The sequence below is a fragment of the Hyla sarda genome, unplaced genomic scaffold (genome assembly GCF_029499605.1).
Source record: "Hyla sarda isolate aHylSar1 unplaced genomic scaffold, aHylSar1.hap1 scaffold_1188, whole genome shotgun sequence".
In the NCBI taxonomy this organism is placed as follows: Eukaryota; Metazoa; Chordata; class Amphibia; order Anura; family Hylidae; genus Hyla; species Hyla sarda.
Window position 1 is genome coordinate 45,179 of NW_026607811.1, and position 14,937 is coordinate 60,115.

A 14,937-nucleotide genomic window follows, 5' to 3' on the forward strand; every position below is an offset into this window, starting at 1 on the left:
AATCCAACTAGTAACTTTGCCCTTCTCATAACAGCCACAGACTCTCCCAAAATACACACATCATCCATGTAGGCCAAAACTTTGACTTCTCTCCCACCACTCCCTGGAATTTTTAACCCTCTAACACACTTATCCCGCCGCAACATCTCTAATAATGGCTCCATAGCACATATAAAAGCCATAGGGGACAACGGACAACCCTGCCTTACACCAGAACATATTTTCACCTTCTCAGACATCCAACCATTTATCAAAACCTTACTATATACTCCATCATACAGCATCCTTACAACATTTACAAAATCACCCGGGAATCCCATTCTCACTAATACTCTAAACAAAAACCTATGTGACAGACGATCAAACGCCTTTTCAAAATCTATCGACATCACTCTAACCTCCTGTTTCCTACTCATACTATCCCATAACAAATCTCTCAACAAACACAAATTTTCATTTATTCTTCTCCCAGGCACACCACAAACTTGTTCTTCTCCAATCACCTGCTCAACCACATCTCTCATCCTATTTGTAATTATTTTAGCAAACACCTTATAATCTACATTCAACAAAGTTATCGGCCTCCAATTCCTCACATCATTCACATCACCTTTCTTATAAATCAACACAACCACTCCACTCTTCATACTTTCCACCATTCTCTCATTCCTCCACATATACCTATACACTTCCACCAAATCATCCTTCACAACATCCCAAATCCAAGCATAATATTCAACAGGCAACCCATCCTCTCCAGGCGTTTTATTTCTTGACATACTATCCACAGTCCTCTTCACTTCCTCCTCTCCAATCTCTCTCATCAGAGTCCCATATTCACTACCATCCACCCTCTTATCAAGCACTCTCAACACTTCATCCTGCAAGTCCTCTTCACATTCTTTTACCGCATACAACTCTTCATAAAATTTTTTAACCACACCCAACAAAGCTTTACCTTTAACCAGACAGCCATCATCATCATACACTCTTACCATATCCTCTCTCTTCCCAATAACTTTTTTAAAGAAATATCTCGAACATTTCTCATCTTTCTCTAACTTATCAAGTTTTGCTTGATACATCAACTCTTTACCTTTCTCATTCAACCAATTTTTTAGATCACTCTTCACAACCTCAATCTGCTCACCCACACTCCAGCCATACTTCTTTAACTTATTGAGAAACACCAATCTTTTATTCAACCATTCATACTTCTTCTTCCTCCCAGCATTCCGCTTATATCCCTCTCTTTTAAAGAAAACTTTTGTCTGACCCTTAACCCATTCCCACCAACACAATATATCAGGGAAAGCATTCTTTTTCTTACACCAACCCCTATACTTATTAACATATCTATCATACACTCCTTCCACTTCCAATAATTTAACATTTAATTTCCATACACCCCTCCCACTCACACAATCTGCATCCAATACTAACTCACAACACACATACTCATGATCCGAATATCCTACTTTTTCTTGCATATAATTCTTACATAACACACCCTTAGACACAAAACACATATCAAGTCTGGAACTATGACTTCCACTATCAGAATAATATGTATCTAACAAAGGACACACTCCACACGCTTCAGCCACATCCTTTAACTTAAAGTCACACACCATACTTTTAAGAATATTCCCAGATACATCCACATTCCCCTCAATTTCACAGTTGAAATCCCCCACCCACACCAAAGGTATTTTACCCGGCAGAAACCTCTTAATTACCTCCAACAACCCCACCCGCTCCTCCCTCCTTACCGGCGCATACACATTTATCAACCTAAATTTAACCCCCTGCACCTTAACCTCCACCATGATACACCTCCCCTCCTCTATTACCACATAACTACAAACTTCAAACTTAAAGCTCTTAAAAAGCACCCCTACCCCATCATTCCTATTATGCCCAGACACCGACCAAACAGCAGGACCATAAGCCCATTCTCCCTTCCCCGGAATATCATTTAGCCCACATTCCTGCAAACAAATAATGTCCGCTTTTTTCCCTGCCAAGTCCTTCAAAATTACTGTCCTTCTGACTTTACTTCTGAAGACTCTAACGTTTATAGAACCGACTAAAAAAGACATACCACCATCTTAACAACCCTAAGGAAGAATTTGACAGAAAAGAAGAAAGTTATTTAGGTAGCTTTCCTCAGCGGTGTGGGAGAAGCTTCTCCCGCAGAGCACGCATCCATGTCGCTCTCAGATAGCGGTTGATACCGATTGTCCGTAGCCACCAGCGTCGACTCCATCTGTCCACCAGAAAGCTTCCTGGCCGTCTTCTTGGGGGGACGAAAAAGATCAAAGTCATCCTCTCTCTCTCTATGTCTCTCCTCACGGTCTTCACCCTCAGAAGAAGACCACTCTTCAATTTGCGGCGACTCCTCAGCCGGGGGACTGGGAGCATCCTCAATCTCCCCTTCTTCCACTTGCACCGCCATTTGCTCCTCCTCCACCACCACTTGCTCCTCCACCACCTTCACTTGCTCCTCTACCACCACAGGACTCTGTACCTCTCCAATAATCACGCTCTCTCTTGCAGGAACCACTGCAGCCGCAGCCGCAGCTGCAGCCGCAGCTGCCCTCCTCCTCTCCACCATTTCCTCTTCCATTCTCCTCTCCTCCTCCCTCCTCTTCAACACTGGACAGTTCTTGTACACATGGCCAGCTTCCCCACATAGGTCACAGGTCCTCGGGTGTGGACATGCACCCGCCTCATGCCCCGGTTGCTTACAGTTCCTGCATTTCTTACTGCCAGGGCAGGCCTCCTTCACATGTCCAAACAATAGACAATTTCTACAGAAAGATGGCTGTCCGTAGTAATAGAGATAACCTCTGAAACCAGCAATGGTAAAGTTCGCCGGAGGGTGCTTAACGCCTCCAATGCAATCTCCATCAAGCCGCAACTTCACAAAGAACTTATACGTGCCATTAAATACACCAATGCTGCTTGTCTGCTTAGTACCACCAGCAATAGACTCACAATAGATGCTCAAGAAGTTCTTAATCATAGAGACATCAACAAACGGATTGTACATGTGGATAAACAAAGTCTTTGTCCCCATTTCAAAAAGGGGATAAAAGGACACATCCCGCAAAACCTCACTTCCACTGTTCCGTTTTAAGCACTCATAAAAGTTCTGGCAGTCAGCATCATATAAGAAGGACACGTCATAAATACCTTGGCGCTTGTTCTCCTGGACACAAAAGAGGTCGCTCAAGGAAAATCCTGCCAGTCGCTCCACAATGGTATGGCCGATGTATTCAATGCTGTTTCTTAGACGATCCGTGGTTAGCACCTTGATGCGTACGGTCTTCTCCACTGCAGACATGTTGGATCCAGCCATCTTTCCAAATCTGTCGGTAACGAGTACCACAGTCTTGATCACCTACGCAGCTAGTCGCGGCGCAGTTCACTCGCACCCTCAGCGCCGACCGAGGCAATAAACCCCGATCTTAGCCAAAAGGCCGAGAAGCGATAACCGTGAAAGGGGCGGGCCCAACAAGGTCCCCTTCATGGGCACTATCACTGCTTGCTGTCAGGGAGGCTGCCAGACAATTTTCCATGCACACTCTGGGCTGGGGGGCAGTCAACCACCAGTACACACAGCAGAACCTAAACCCATACCATTATTGCTAAGCAGCAAGACAGGGGCCCATTGCACTCCCACGGGGCCTTTTTAAATGCAATCCATAACCCGGATTTGCCAGGAACCCTTCTTACTCCTCCTACTTGCATGTGACACTGGGCTTAGGATCTGCATAGGAAACACACTCACAAGCACACACCTACCTTTGTTGCCTGCAGATGCCTCCTTGGCTGTCCCCAAACGGTATCAAACCAACACCCACGGGAAGCTGTAAGCATAGAGGACATGCCTGCACCCCATTGGACTTACCTGTGTGGGTTAAATCCGGGTTATTTGACAACCTATGGCGGTGATGGTTCTGCTCAGGCAGAGCAGTGCTGATGCTCCTCATAAAGCTGTCGCTGCTGTGAAGGTTCTAGGTGACATCACAAATCCCTTTGGTTACATACACAACAAAGCTGGGTTGTTGTTGTTTACACTCTGCAAGGCCTGTGGAAGTGAGTGACATCATAGCACTGTAGTTCTGAGGGTTCAAGATGGATGCAACAATCTCCTGTTGCTTCTATGAAGGCCGTAATAGACGACATCACCAAACAGCTCCATAGTCACATACACAGCAAAGGAGAGATGTTGTTTACACCTAGTGATGTCAGTGGTATTGAGTGACATCACAGCACAGTGCTAAGGCTCCTGGGCCTGGACACAGCAGCGGCTGCAATATCTCAACGGAGAATACGTTTATATCTATGTGTGTGTGTGCGCATATATATATATATATATATATATATATATATATATATATATATTTCTCCGCCGAAATCACTTTTAAACCCATTTCCACCTTTTTTTCCCTTCTCTTCCTCTTACTTTTTTTTCACGTTTTTTTACGTTTTTCTCCTTTTCACCTCTTTTCTGGGCGTATTATTCTTCTTTTTCTTCTTTTTTTTCGTCTAATGCATACCCCATCAGTGCAGCAATGCTTATTCAATACCGCCAGCAGATGGAGACACTGGGGGATAATTTTCTAAGGATTTATACTGATTTTTCCTGTCTGAATTTGTCGCACAGAAAGTTGCAGGCCAAATATGTGTGACATTTCTGCGACTTTAGCTTCTAGAGCATTTTTACAACATTATACATAGGTGCTGAATACATAAAAAGCGACTGTTCAGCGACAGACAAGTCGCATCGGCTGAAAGTAGGCCAGAATGTCAGTCCATGTTGGAGCAGGTTTAGATACAGTCTAAAGCATAGATCTCAAAGTCTGTGCACAGAATTTAGCAAGGGCCTCGCACCTTCTGATGCATCAGGTAGGTGCACAATAGCATAGCCTAACCCTCTGTACTTTGGTCTATATTGATGCGGGACATAGACAGCCAGCTGATGACCAATCCATTAGTGCAATGGATGGCTGGAAGCATTTGTCTTTGCCTTTGCAATACCACAGAAGCAATGCATGGTCAATGTACAGCAATGACACACCTGTGTGAACAGCCAGGAGACCCCCCCCCCATGTTATGTTACATAGTTACATAGTTAGTACGGTCGAAAAAAGACATATGTCCATCACGTTCAACCAGGGAATTAAGGGGTAGGGGTGTGGCGCGATATTGGGGAAGGGATGAGATTTTATATTTCTTCATAAGCATTAATCTTATTTTGTCAATTAGGAACATTCAGCACCCACCCGCTATCAAGGCAGCTGCCTATCATGTCATGCCCTACCTGCACAGGTGTGCTGGCTACTCAAATGATCCAATTAAGGAGGCCATTTAGTCAGCAGCAGCAGAAGTCCTGTGCCTGGACGCTCCAACAGGGGCCAGACACAAGCAGAAGCAGAAGCAGCAGAAGAAGCAGCAGCAGCACCACCTTTTGTTTTTTGGCTGCAGCAGCAGCAAGGCCCACAGGGCTGGCTAGCTGGCTAGCCAGCAAGCAGGTAGCAATGAAAGTAGGAATCTTTCTTTTTAACCCTGTAAGGGGGTGGTGCACTGTACCCGAAGATACTGCCATATCGGGTCAATGCATAGGGCGACGGAAGCAAGCTTCGAAATCGGCCCCCGTTCTCAAAAATCCATTTAATATATGGTCCCCAGATAGGGGACGTATCAGATATTAAACTGATAAGAACAGATACTACACTTGATCTTAGCCAAAAGGCCGAGAAGCGATAACCGTGAAAGGGGCGGGCCCAACAAGGTCCCCTTCATGGGCACTATCACTGCTTGCTGTCAGGGAGGCTGCCAGACAATTTTCCATGCACACTCTGGGCTGGGGGGCAGTCAACCACCAGTACACACAGCAGAACCTAAACCCATACCATTATTGCTAAGCAGCAAGACAGGGGCCCATTGCACTCCCACGGGGCCTTTTTAAATGCAATCCATAACCCGGATTTGCCAGGAACCCTTCTTACTCCTCCTACTTGCATGTGACACTGGGCTTAGGATCTGCATAGGAAACACACTCACAAGCACACACCTACCTTTGTTGCCTGCAGATGCCTCCTTGGCTGTCCCCAAACGGTATCAAACCAACACCCACGGGAAGCTGTAAGCATAGAGGACATGCCTGCACCCCATTGGACTTACCTGTGTGGGTTAAATCCGGGTTATTTGACAACCTATGACGGTGATGGTTCTGCTCAGGCAGAGCAGTGCTGATGCTCCTCATAAAGCTGTCGCTGCTGTGAAGGTTCTAGGTGACATCACAAATCCCTTTGGTTACATACACAACAAAGCTGGGTTGTTGTTGTTTACACTCTGCAAGGCCTGTGGAAGTGAGTGACATCATAGCACTGTAGTTCTGAGGGTTCAAGATGGATGCAACAATCTCCTGTTGCTTCTATGAAGGCCGTAATAGACGACATCACCAAACAGCTCCATAGTCACATACACAGCAAAGGAGAGATGTTGTTTACACCTAGTGATGTCAGTGGTATTGAGTGACATCACAGCACAGTGCTAAGGCTCCTGGGCCTGGACACAGCAGCGGCTGCAATATCTCAACGGAGAATACGTTTATATCTATGTGTGTGTGTGCGCATATATATATATATATATATATATATATATATATATATATATATTTCTCCGCCGAAATCACTTTTAAACCCATTTCCACCTTTTTTTCCCTTCTCTTCCTCTTACTTTTTTTTCACGTTTTTTTACGTTTTTCTCCTTTTCGCCTCTTTTCTGGGCGTATTATTCTTCTTTTTCTTCTTTTTTTTCGTCTAATGCATACCCCATCAGTGCAGCAATGCTTATTCAATACCGCCAGCAGATGGAGACACTGGGGGATAATTTTCTAAGGATTTATACTGATTTTTCCTGTCTGAATTTGTCGCACAGAAAGTTGCAGGCCAAATATGTGTGACATTTCTGCGACTTTAGCTTCTAGAGCATTTTTACAACATTATACATAGGTGCTGAATACATAAAAAGCGACTGTTCAGCGACAGACAAGTCGCATCGGCTGAAAGTAGGCCAGAATGTCAGTCCATGTTGGAGCAGGTTTAGATACAGTCTAAAGCATAGATCTCAAAGTCTGTGCACAGAATTTAGCAAGGGCCTCGCACCTTCTGATGCATCAGGTAGGTGCACAATAGCATAGCCTAACCCTCTGTACTTTGGTCTATATTGATGCGGGACATAGACAGCCAGCTGATGACCAATCCATTAGTGCAATGGATGGCTGGAAGCATTTGTCTTTGCCTTTGCAATACCACAGAAGCAATGCATGGTCAATGTACAGCAATGACACACCTGTGTGAACAGCCAGGAGACCCCCCCCCCATGTTATGTTACATAGTTACATAGTTAGTACGGTCGAAAAAAGACATATGTCCATCACGTTCAACCAGGGAATTAAGGGGTAGGGGTGTGGCGCGATATTGGGGAAGGGATGAGATTTTATATTTCTTCATAAGCATTAATCTTATTTTGTCAATTAGGAACATTCAGCACCCACCCGCTATCAAGGCAGCTGCCTATCATGTCATGCCCTACCTGCACAGGTGTGCTGGCTACTCAAATGATCCAATTAAGGAGGCCATTTAGTCAGCAGCAGCAGAAGTCCTGTGCCTGGACGCTCCAACAGGGGCCAGACACAAGCAGAAGCAGAAGCAGCAGAAGAAGCAGCAGCAGCACCACCTTTTGTTTTTTGGCTGCAGCAGCAGCAAGGCCCACAGGGCTGGCTAGCTGGCTAGCCAGCAAGCAGGTAGCAATGAAAGTAGGAATCTTTCTTTTTAACCCTGTAAGGGGGTGGTGCACTGTACCCGAAGATACTGCCATATCGGGTCAATGCATAGGGCGACGGAAGCAAGCTTCGAAATCGGCCCCCGTTCTCAAAAATCCATTTAATATATGGTCCCCAGATAGGGGACGTATCAGATATTAAACTGATAAGAACAGATACTACACTTGATCTTAGCCAAAAGGCCGAGAAGCGATAACCGTGAAAGGGGCGGGCCCAACAAGGTCCCCTTCATGGGCACTATCACTGCTTGCTGTCAGGGAGGCTGCCAGACAATTTTCCATGCACACTCTGGGCTGGGGGGCAGTCAACCACCAGTACACACAGCAGAACCTAAACCCATACCATTATTGCTAAGCAGCAAGACAGGGGCCCATTGCACTCCCACGGGGCCTTTTTAAATGCAATCCATAACCCGGATTTGCCAGGAACCCTTCTTACTCCTCCTACTTGCATGTGACACTGGGCTTAGGATCTGCATAGGAAACACACTCACAAGCACACACCTACCTTTGTTGCCTGCAGATGCCTCCTTGGCTGTCCCCAAACGGTATCAAACCAACACCCACGGGAAGCTGTAAGCATAGAGGACATGCCTGCACCCCATTGGACTTACCTGTGTGGGTTAAATCCGGGTTATTTGACAACCTATGGCGGTGATGGTTCTGCTCAGGCAGAGCAGTGCTGATGCTCCTCATAAAGCTGTCGCTGCTGTGAAGGTTCTAGGTGACATCACAAATCCCTTTGGTTACATACACAACAAAGCTGGGTTGTTGTTGTTTACACTCTGCAAGGCCTGTGGAAGTGAGTGACATCATAGCACTGTAGTTCTGAGGGTTCAAGATGGATGCAACAATCTCCTGTTGCTTCTATGAAGGCCGTAATAGACGACATCACCAAACAGCTCCATAGTCACATACACAGCAAAGGAGAGATGTTGTTTACACCTAGTGATGTCAGTGGTATTGAGTGACATCACAGCACAGTGCTAAGGCTCCTGGGCCTGGACACAGCAGCGGCTGCAATATCTCAACGGAGAATACGTTTATATCTATGTGTGTGTGTGCGCATATATATATATATATATATATATATATATATATATATATATTTCTCCGCCGAAATCACTTTTAAACCCATTTCCACCTTTTTTTCCCTTCTCTTCCTCTTACTTTTTTTTCACGTTTTTTAACGTTTTTCTCCTTTTCGCCTCTTTTCTGGGCGTATTATTCTTCTTTTTCTTCTTTTTTTTCGTCTAATGCATACCCCATCAGTGCAGCAATGCTTATTCAATACCGCCAGCAGATGGAGACACTGGGGGATAATTTTCTAAGGATTTATACTGATTTTTCCTGTCTGAATTTGTCGCACAGAAAGTTGCAGGCCAAATATGTGTGACATTTCTGCGACTTTAGCTTCTAGAGCATTTTTACAACATTATACATAGGTGCTGAATACATAAAAAGCGACTGTTCAGCGACAGACAAGTCGCATCGGCTGAAAGTAGGCCAGAATGTCAGTCCATGTTGGAGCAGGTTTAGATACAGTCTAAAGCATAGATCTCAAAGTCTGTGCACAGAATTTAGCAAGGGCCTCGCACCTTCTGATGCATCAGGTAGGTGCACAATAGCATAGCCTAACCCTCTGTACTTTGGTCTATATTGATGCGGGACATAGACAGCCAGCTGATGACCAATCCATTAGTGCAATGGATGGCTGGAAGCATTTGTCTTTGCCTTTGCAATACCACAGAAGCAATGCATGGTCAATGTACAGCAATGACACACCTGTGTGAACAGCCAGGAGACCCCCCCCCCATGTTATGTTACATAGTTACATAGTTAGTACGGTCGAAAAAAGACATATGTCCATCACGTTCAACCAGGGAATTAAGGGGTAGGGGTGTGGCGCGATATTGGGGAAGGGATGAGATTTTATATTTCTTCATAAGCATTAATCTTATTTTGTCAATTAGGAACATTCAGCACCCACCCGCTATCAAGGCAGCTGCCTATCATGTCATGCCCTACCTGCACAGGTGTGCTGGCTACTCAAATGATCCAATTAAGGAGGCCATTTAGTCAGCAGCAGCAGAAGTCCTGTGCCTGGACGCTCCAACAGGGGCCAGACACAAGCAGAAGCAGAAGCAGCAGAAGAAGCAGCAGCAGCACCACCTTTTGTTTTTTGGCTGCAGCAGCAGCAAGGCCCACAGGGCTGGCTAGCTGGCTAGCCAGCAAGCAGGTAGCAATGAAAGTAGGAATCTTTCTTTTTAACCCTGTAAGGGGGTGGTGCACTGTACCCGAAGATACTGCCATATCGGGTCAATGCATAGGGCGACGGAAGCAAGCTTCGAAATCGGCCCCCGTTCTCAAAAATCCATTTAATATATGGTCCCCAGATAGGGGACGTATCAGATATTAAACTGATAAGAACAGATACTACACTTGATCTTAGCCAAAAGGCCGAGAAGCGATAACCGTGAAAGGGGCGGGCCCAACAAGGTCCCCTTCATGGGCACTATCACTGCTTGCTGTCAGGGAGGCTGCCAGACAATTTTCCATGCACACTCTGGGCTGGGGGGCAGTCAACCACCAGTACACACAGCAGAACCTAAACCCATACCATTATTGCTAAGCAGCAAGACAGGGGCCCATTGCACTCCCACGGGGCCTTTTTAAATGCAATCCATAACCCGGATTTGCCAGGAACCCTTCTTACTCCTCCTACTTGCATGTGACACTGGGCTTAGGATCTGCATAGGAAACACACTCACAAGCACACACCTACCTTTGTTGCCTGCAGATGCCTCCTTGGCTGTCCCCAAACGGTATCAAACCAACACCCACGGGAAGCTGTAAGCATAGAGGACATGCCTGCACCCCATTGGACTTACCTGTGTGGGTTAAATCCGGGTTATTTGACAACCTATGGCGGTGATGGTTCTGCTCAGGCAGAGCAGTGCTGATGCTCCTCATAAAGCTGTCGCTGCTGTGAAGGTTCTAGGTGACATCACAAATCCCTTTGGTTACATACACAACAAAGCTGGGTTGTTGTTGTTTACACTCTGCAAGGCCTGTGGAAGTGAGTGACATCATAGCACTGTAGTTCTGAGGGTTCAAGATGGATGCAACAATCTCCTGTTGCTTCTATGAAGGCCGTAATAGACGACATCACCAAACAGCTCCATAGTCACATACACAGCAAAGGAGAGATGTTGTTTACACCTAGTGATGTCAGTGGTATTGAGTGACATCACAGCACAGTGCTAAGGCTCCTGGGCCTGGACACAGCAGCGGCTGCAATATCTCAACGGAGAATACGTTTATATCTATGTGTGTGTGTGCGCATATATATATATATATATATATATATATATATATATATATATATTTCTCCGCCGAAATCACTTTTAAACCCATTTCCACCTTTTTTTCCCTTCTCTTCCTCTTACTTTTTTTTCACGTTTTTTTACGTTTTTCTCCTTTTCGCCTCTTTTCTGGGCGTATTATTCTTCTTTTTCTTCTTTTTTTTCGTCTAATGCATACCCCATCAGTGCAGCAATGCTTATTCAATACCGCCAGCAGATGGAGACACTGGGGGATAATTTTCTAAGGATTTATACTGATTTTTCCTGTCTGAATTTGTCGCACAGAAAGTTGCAGGCCAAATATGTGTGACATTTCTGCGACTTTAGCTTCTAGAGCATTTTTACAACATTATACATAGGTGCTGAATACATAAAAAGCGACTGTTCAGCGACAGACAAGTCGCATCGGCTGAAAGTAGGCCAGAATGTCAGTCCATGTTGGAGCAGGTTTAGATACAGTCTAAAGCATAGATCTCAAAGTCTGTGCACAGAATTTAGCAAGGGCCTCGCACCTTCTGATGCATCAGGTAGGTGCACAATAGCATAGCCTAACCCTCTGTACTTTGGTCTATATTGATGCGGGACATAGACAGCCAGCTGATGACCAATCCATTAGTGCAATGGATGGCTGGAAGCATTTGTCTTTGCCTTTGCAATACCACAGAAGCAATGCATGGTCAATGTACAGCAATGACACACCTGTGTGAACAGCCAGGAGACCCCCCCCCCATGTTATGTTACATAGTTACATAGTTAGTACGGTCGAAAAAAGACATATGTCCATCACGTTCAACCAGGGAATTAAGGGGTAGGGGTGTGGCGCGATATTGGGGAAGGGATGAGATTTTATATTTCTTCATAAGCATTAATCTTATTTTGTCAATTAGGAACATTCAGCACCCACCCGCTATCAAGGCAGCTGCCTATCATGTCATGCCCTACCTGCACAGGTGTGCTGGCTACTCAAATGATCCAATTAAGGAGGCCATTTAGTCAGCAGCAGCAGAAGTCCTGTGCCTGGACGCTCCAACAGGGGCCAGACACAAGCAGAAGCAGAAGCAGCAGAAGAAGCAGCAGCAGCACCACCTTTTGTTTTTTGGCTGCAGCAGCAGCAAGGCCCACAGGGCTGGCTAGCTGGCTAGCCAGCAAGCAGGTAGCAATGAAAGTAGGAATCTTTCTTTTTAACCCTGTAAGGGGGTGGTGCACTGTACCCGAAGATACTGCCATATCGGGTCAATGCATAGGGCGACGGAAGCAAGCTTCGAAATCGGCCCCCGTTCTCAAAAATCCATTTAATATATGGTCCCCAGATAGGGGACGTATCAGATATTAAACTGATAAGAACAGATACTACACTTGATCTTAGCCAAAAGGCCGAGAAGCGATAACCGTGAAAGGGGCGGGCCCAACAAGGTCCCCTTCATGGGCACTATCACTGCTTGCTGTCAGGGAGGCTGCCAGACAATTTTCCATGCACACTCTGGGCTGGGGGGCAGTCAACCACCAGTACACACAGCAGAACCTAAACCCATACCATTATTGCTAAGCAGCAAGACAGGGGCCCATTGCACTCCCACGGGGCCTTTTTAAATGCAATCCATAACCCGGATTTGCCAGGAACCCTTCTTACTCCTCCTACTTGCATGTGACACTGGGCTTAGGATCTGCATAGGAAACACACTCACAAGCACACACCTACCTTTGTTGCCTGCAGATGCCTCCTTGGCTGTCCCCAAACGGTATCAAACCAACACCCACGGGAAGCTGTAAGCATAGAGGACATGCCTGCACCCCATTGGACTTACCTGTGTGGGTTAAATCCGGGTTATTTGACAACCTATGGCGGTGATGGTTCTGCTCAGGCAGAGCAGTGCTGATGCTCCTCATAAAGCTGTCGCTGCTGTGAAGGTTCTAGGTGACATCACAAATCCCTTTGGTTACATACACAACAAAGCTGGGTTGTTGTTGTTTACACTCTGCAAGGCCTGTGGAAGTGAGTGACATCATAGCACTGTAGTTCTGAGGGTTCAAGATGGATGCAACAATCTCCTGTTGCTTCTATGAAGGCCGTAATAGACGACATCACCAAACAGCTCCATAGTCACATACACAGCAAAGGAGAGATGTTGTTTACACCTAGTGATGTCAGTGGTATTGAGTGACATCACAGCACAGTGCTAAGGCTCCTGGGCCTGGACACAGCAGCGGCTGCAATATCTCAACGGAGAATACGTTTATATCTATGTGTGTGTGTGCGCATATATATATATATATATATATATATATATATATATATTTCTCCGCCGAAATCACTTTTAAACCCATTTCCACCTTTTTTTCCCTTCTCTTCCTCTTACTTTTTTTTCACGTTTTTTTACGTTTTTCTCCTTTTCGCCTCTTTTCTGGGCGTATTATTCTTCTTTTTCTTCTTTTTTTTCGTCTAATGCATACCCCATCAGTGCAGCAATGCTTATTCAATACCGCCAGCAGATGGAGACACTGGGGGATAATTTTCTAAGGATTTATACTGATTTTTCCTGTCTGAATTTGTCACACAGAAAGTTGCAGGCCAAATATGTGTGACATTTCTGCGACTTTAGCTTCTAGAGCATTTTTACAACATTATACATAGGTGCTGAATACATAAAAAGCGACTGTTCAGCGACAGACAAGTCGCATCGGCTGAAAGTAGGCCAGAATGTCAGTCCATGTTGGAGCAGGTTTAGATACAGTCTAAAGCATAGATCTCAAAGTCTGTGCACAGAATTTAGCAAGGGCCTCGCACCTTCTGATGCATCAGGTAGGTGCACAATAGCATAGCCTAACCCTCTGTACTTTGGTCTATATTGATGCGGGACATAGACAGCCAGCTGATGACCAATCCATTAGTGCAATGGATGGCTGGAAGCATTTGTCTTTGCCTTTGCAATACCACAGAAGCAATGCATGGTCAATGTACAGCAATGACACACCTGTGTGAACAGCCAGGAGACCCCCCCCCCATGTTATGTTACATAGTTACATAGTTAGTACGGTCGAAAAAAGACATATGTCCATCACGTTCAACCAGGGAATTAAGGGGTAGGGGTGTGGCGCGATATTGGGGAAGGGATGAGATTTTATATTTCTTCATAAGCATTAATCTTATTTTGTCAATTAGGAACATTCAGCACCCACCCGCTATCAAGGCAGCTGCCTATCATGTCATGCCCTACCTGCACAGGTGTGCTGGCTACTCAAATGATCCAATTAAGGAGGCCATTTAGTCAGCAGCAGCAGAAGTCCTGTGCCTGGACGCTCCAACAGGGGCCAGACACAAGCAGAAGCAGAAGCAGCAGAAGAAGCAGCAGCAGCACCACCTTTTGTTTTTTGGCTGCAGCAGCAGCAAGGCCCACAGGGCTGGCTAGCTGGCTAGCCAGCAAGCAGGTAGCAATGAAAGTAGGAATCTTTCTTTTTAACCCTGTAAGGGGGTGGTGCACTGTACCCGAAGATACTGCCATATCGGGTCAATGCATAGGGCGACGGAAGCAAGCTTCGAAATCGGCCCCCGTTCTCAAAAATCCATTTAATATATGGTCCCCAGATAGGGGACGTATCAGATATTAAACTGATAAGAACAGATACTACACTTGATCTTAGCCAAAAGGCCGAGAAGCGATAACCGTGAAAGGGGCGGGCCCAACAAGGTCCCCTTCATGGGCACTATCACTGC

The 14,937-nt window shown here is 45.6% G+C and overlaps 5 non-coding genes across 5 annotated transcripts; all 5 read right to left on the reverse strand.

The window, feature by feature from the left end:
* Positions 1-5,585: 5,585 nt before the first annotated feature.
* On the reverse strand, positions 5,586-5,776 carry LOC130303011 (U2 spliceosomal RNA). Its single transcript, XR_008853139.1, has one exon. It is a non-coding gene; the product is annotated as a U2 spliceosomal RNA (small nuclear RNA).
* A 2,088-nt stretch (positions 5,777-7,864) lies between these two features.
* LOC130303012 (U2 spliceosomal RNA) lies at positions 7,865-8,055 on the reverse strand. The gene has a single exon (XR_008853140.1). It is a non-coding gene; the product is annotated as a U2 spliceosomal RNA (small nuclear RNA).
* Positions 8,056-10,141: 2,086 nt separating this feature from the next.
* On the reverse strand, positions 10,142-10,332 carry LOC130303015 (U2 spliceosomal RNA). Its single transcript, XR_008853142.1, has one exon. It is a non-coding gene; the product is annotated as a U2 spliceosomal RNA (small nuclear RNA).
* Positions 10,333-12,420: 2,088 nt separating this feature from the next.
* LOC130303016 (U2 spliceosomal RNA) lies at positions 12,421-12,611 on the reverse strand. Its single transcript, XR_008853143.1, has one exon. It is a non-coding gene; the product is annotated as a U2 spliceosomal RNA (small nuclear RNA).
* A 2,082-nt stretch (positions 12,612-14,693) lies between these two features.
* On the reverse strand, positions 14,694-14,884 carry LOC130303017 (U2 spliceosomal RNA). Its single transcript, XR_008853144.1, has one exon. It is a non-coding gene; the product is annotated as a U2 spliceosomal RNA (small nuclear RNA).
* Between the last annotated feature and the right edge of the window lie 53 nt (positions 14,885-14,937).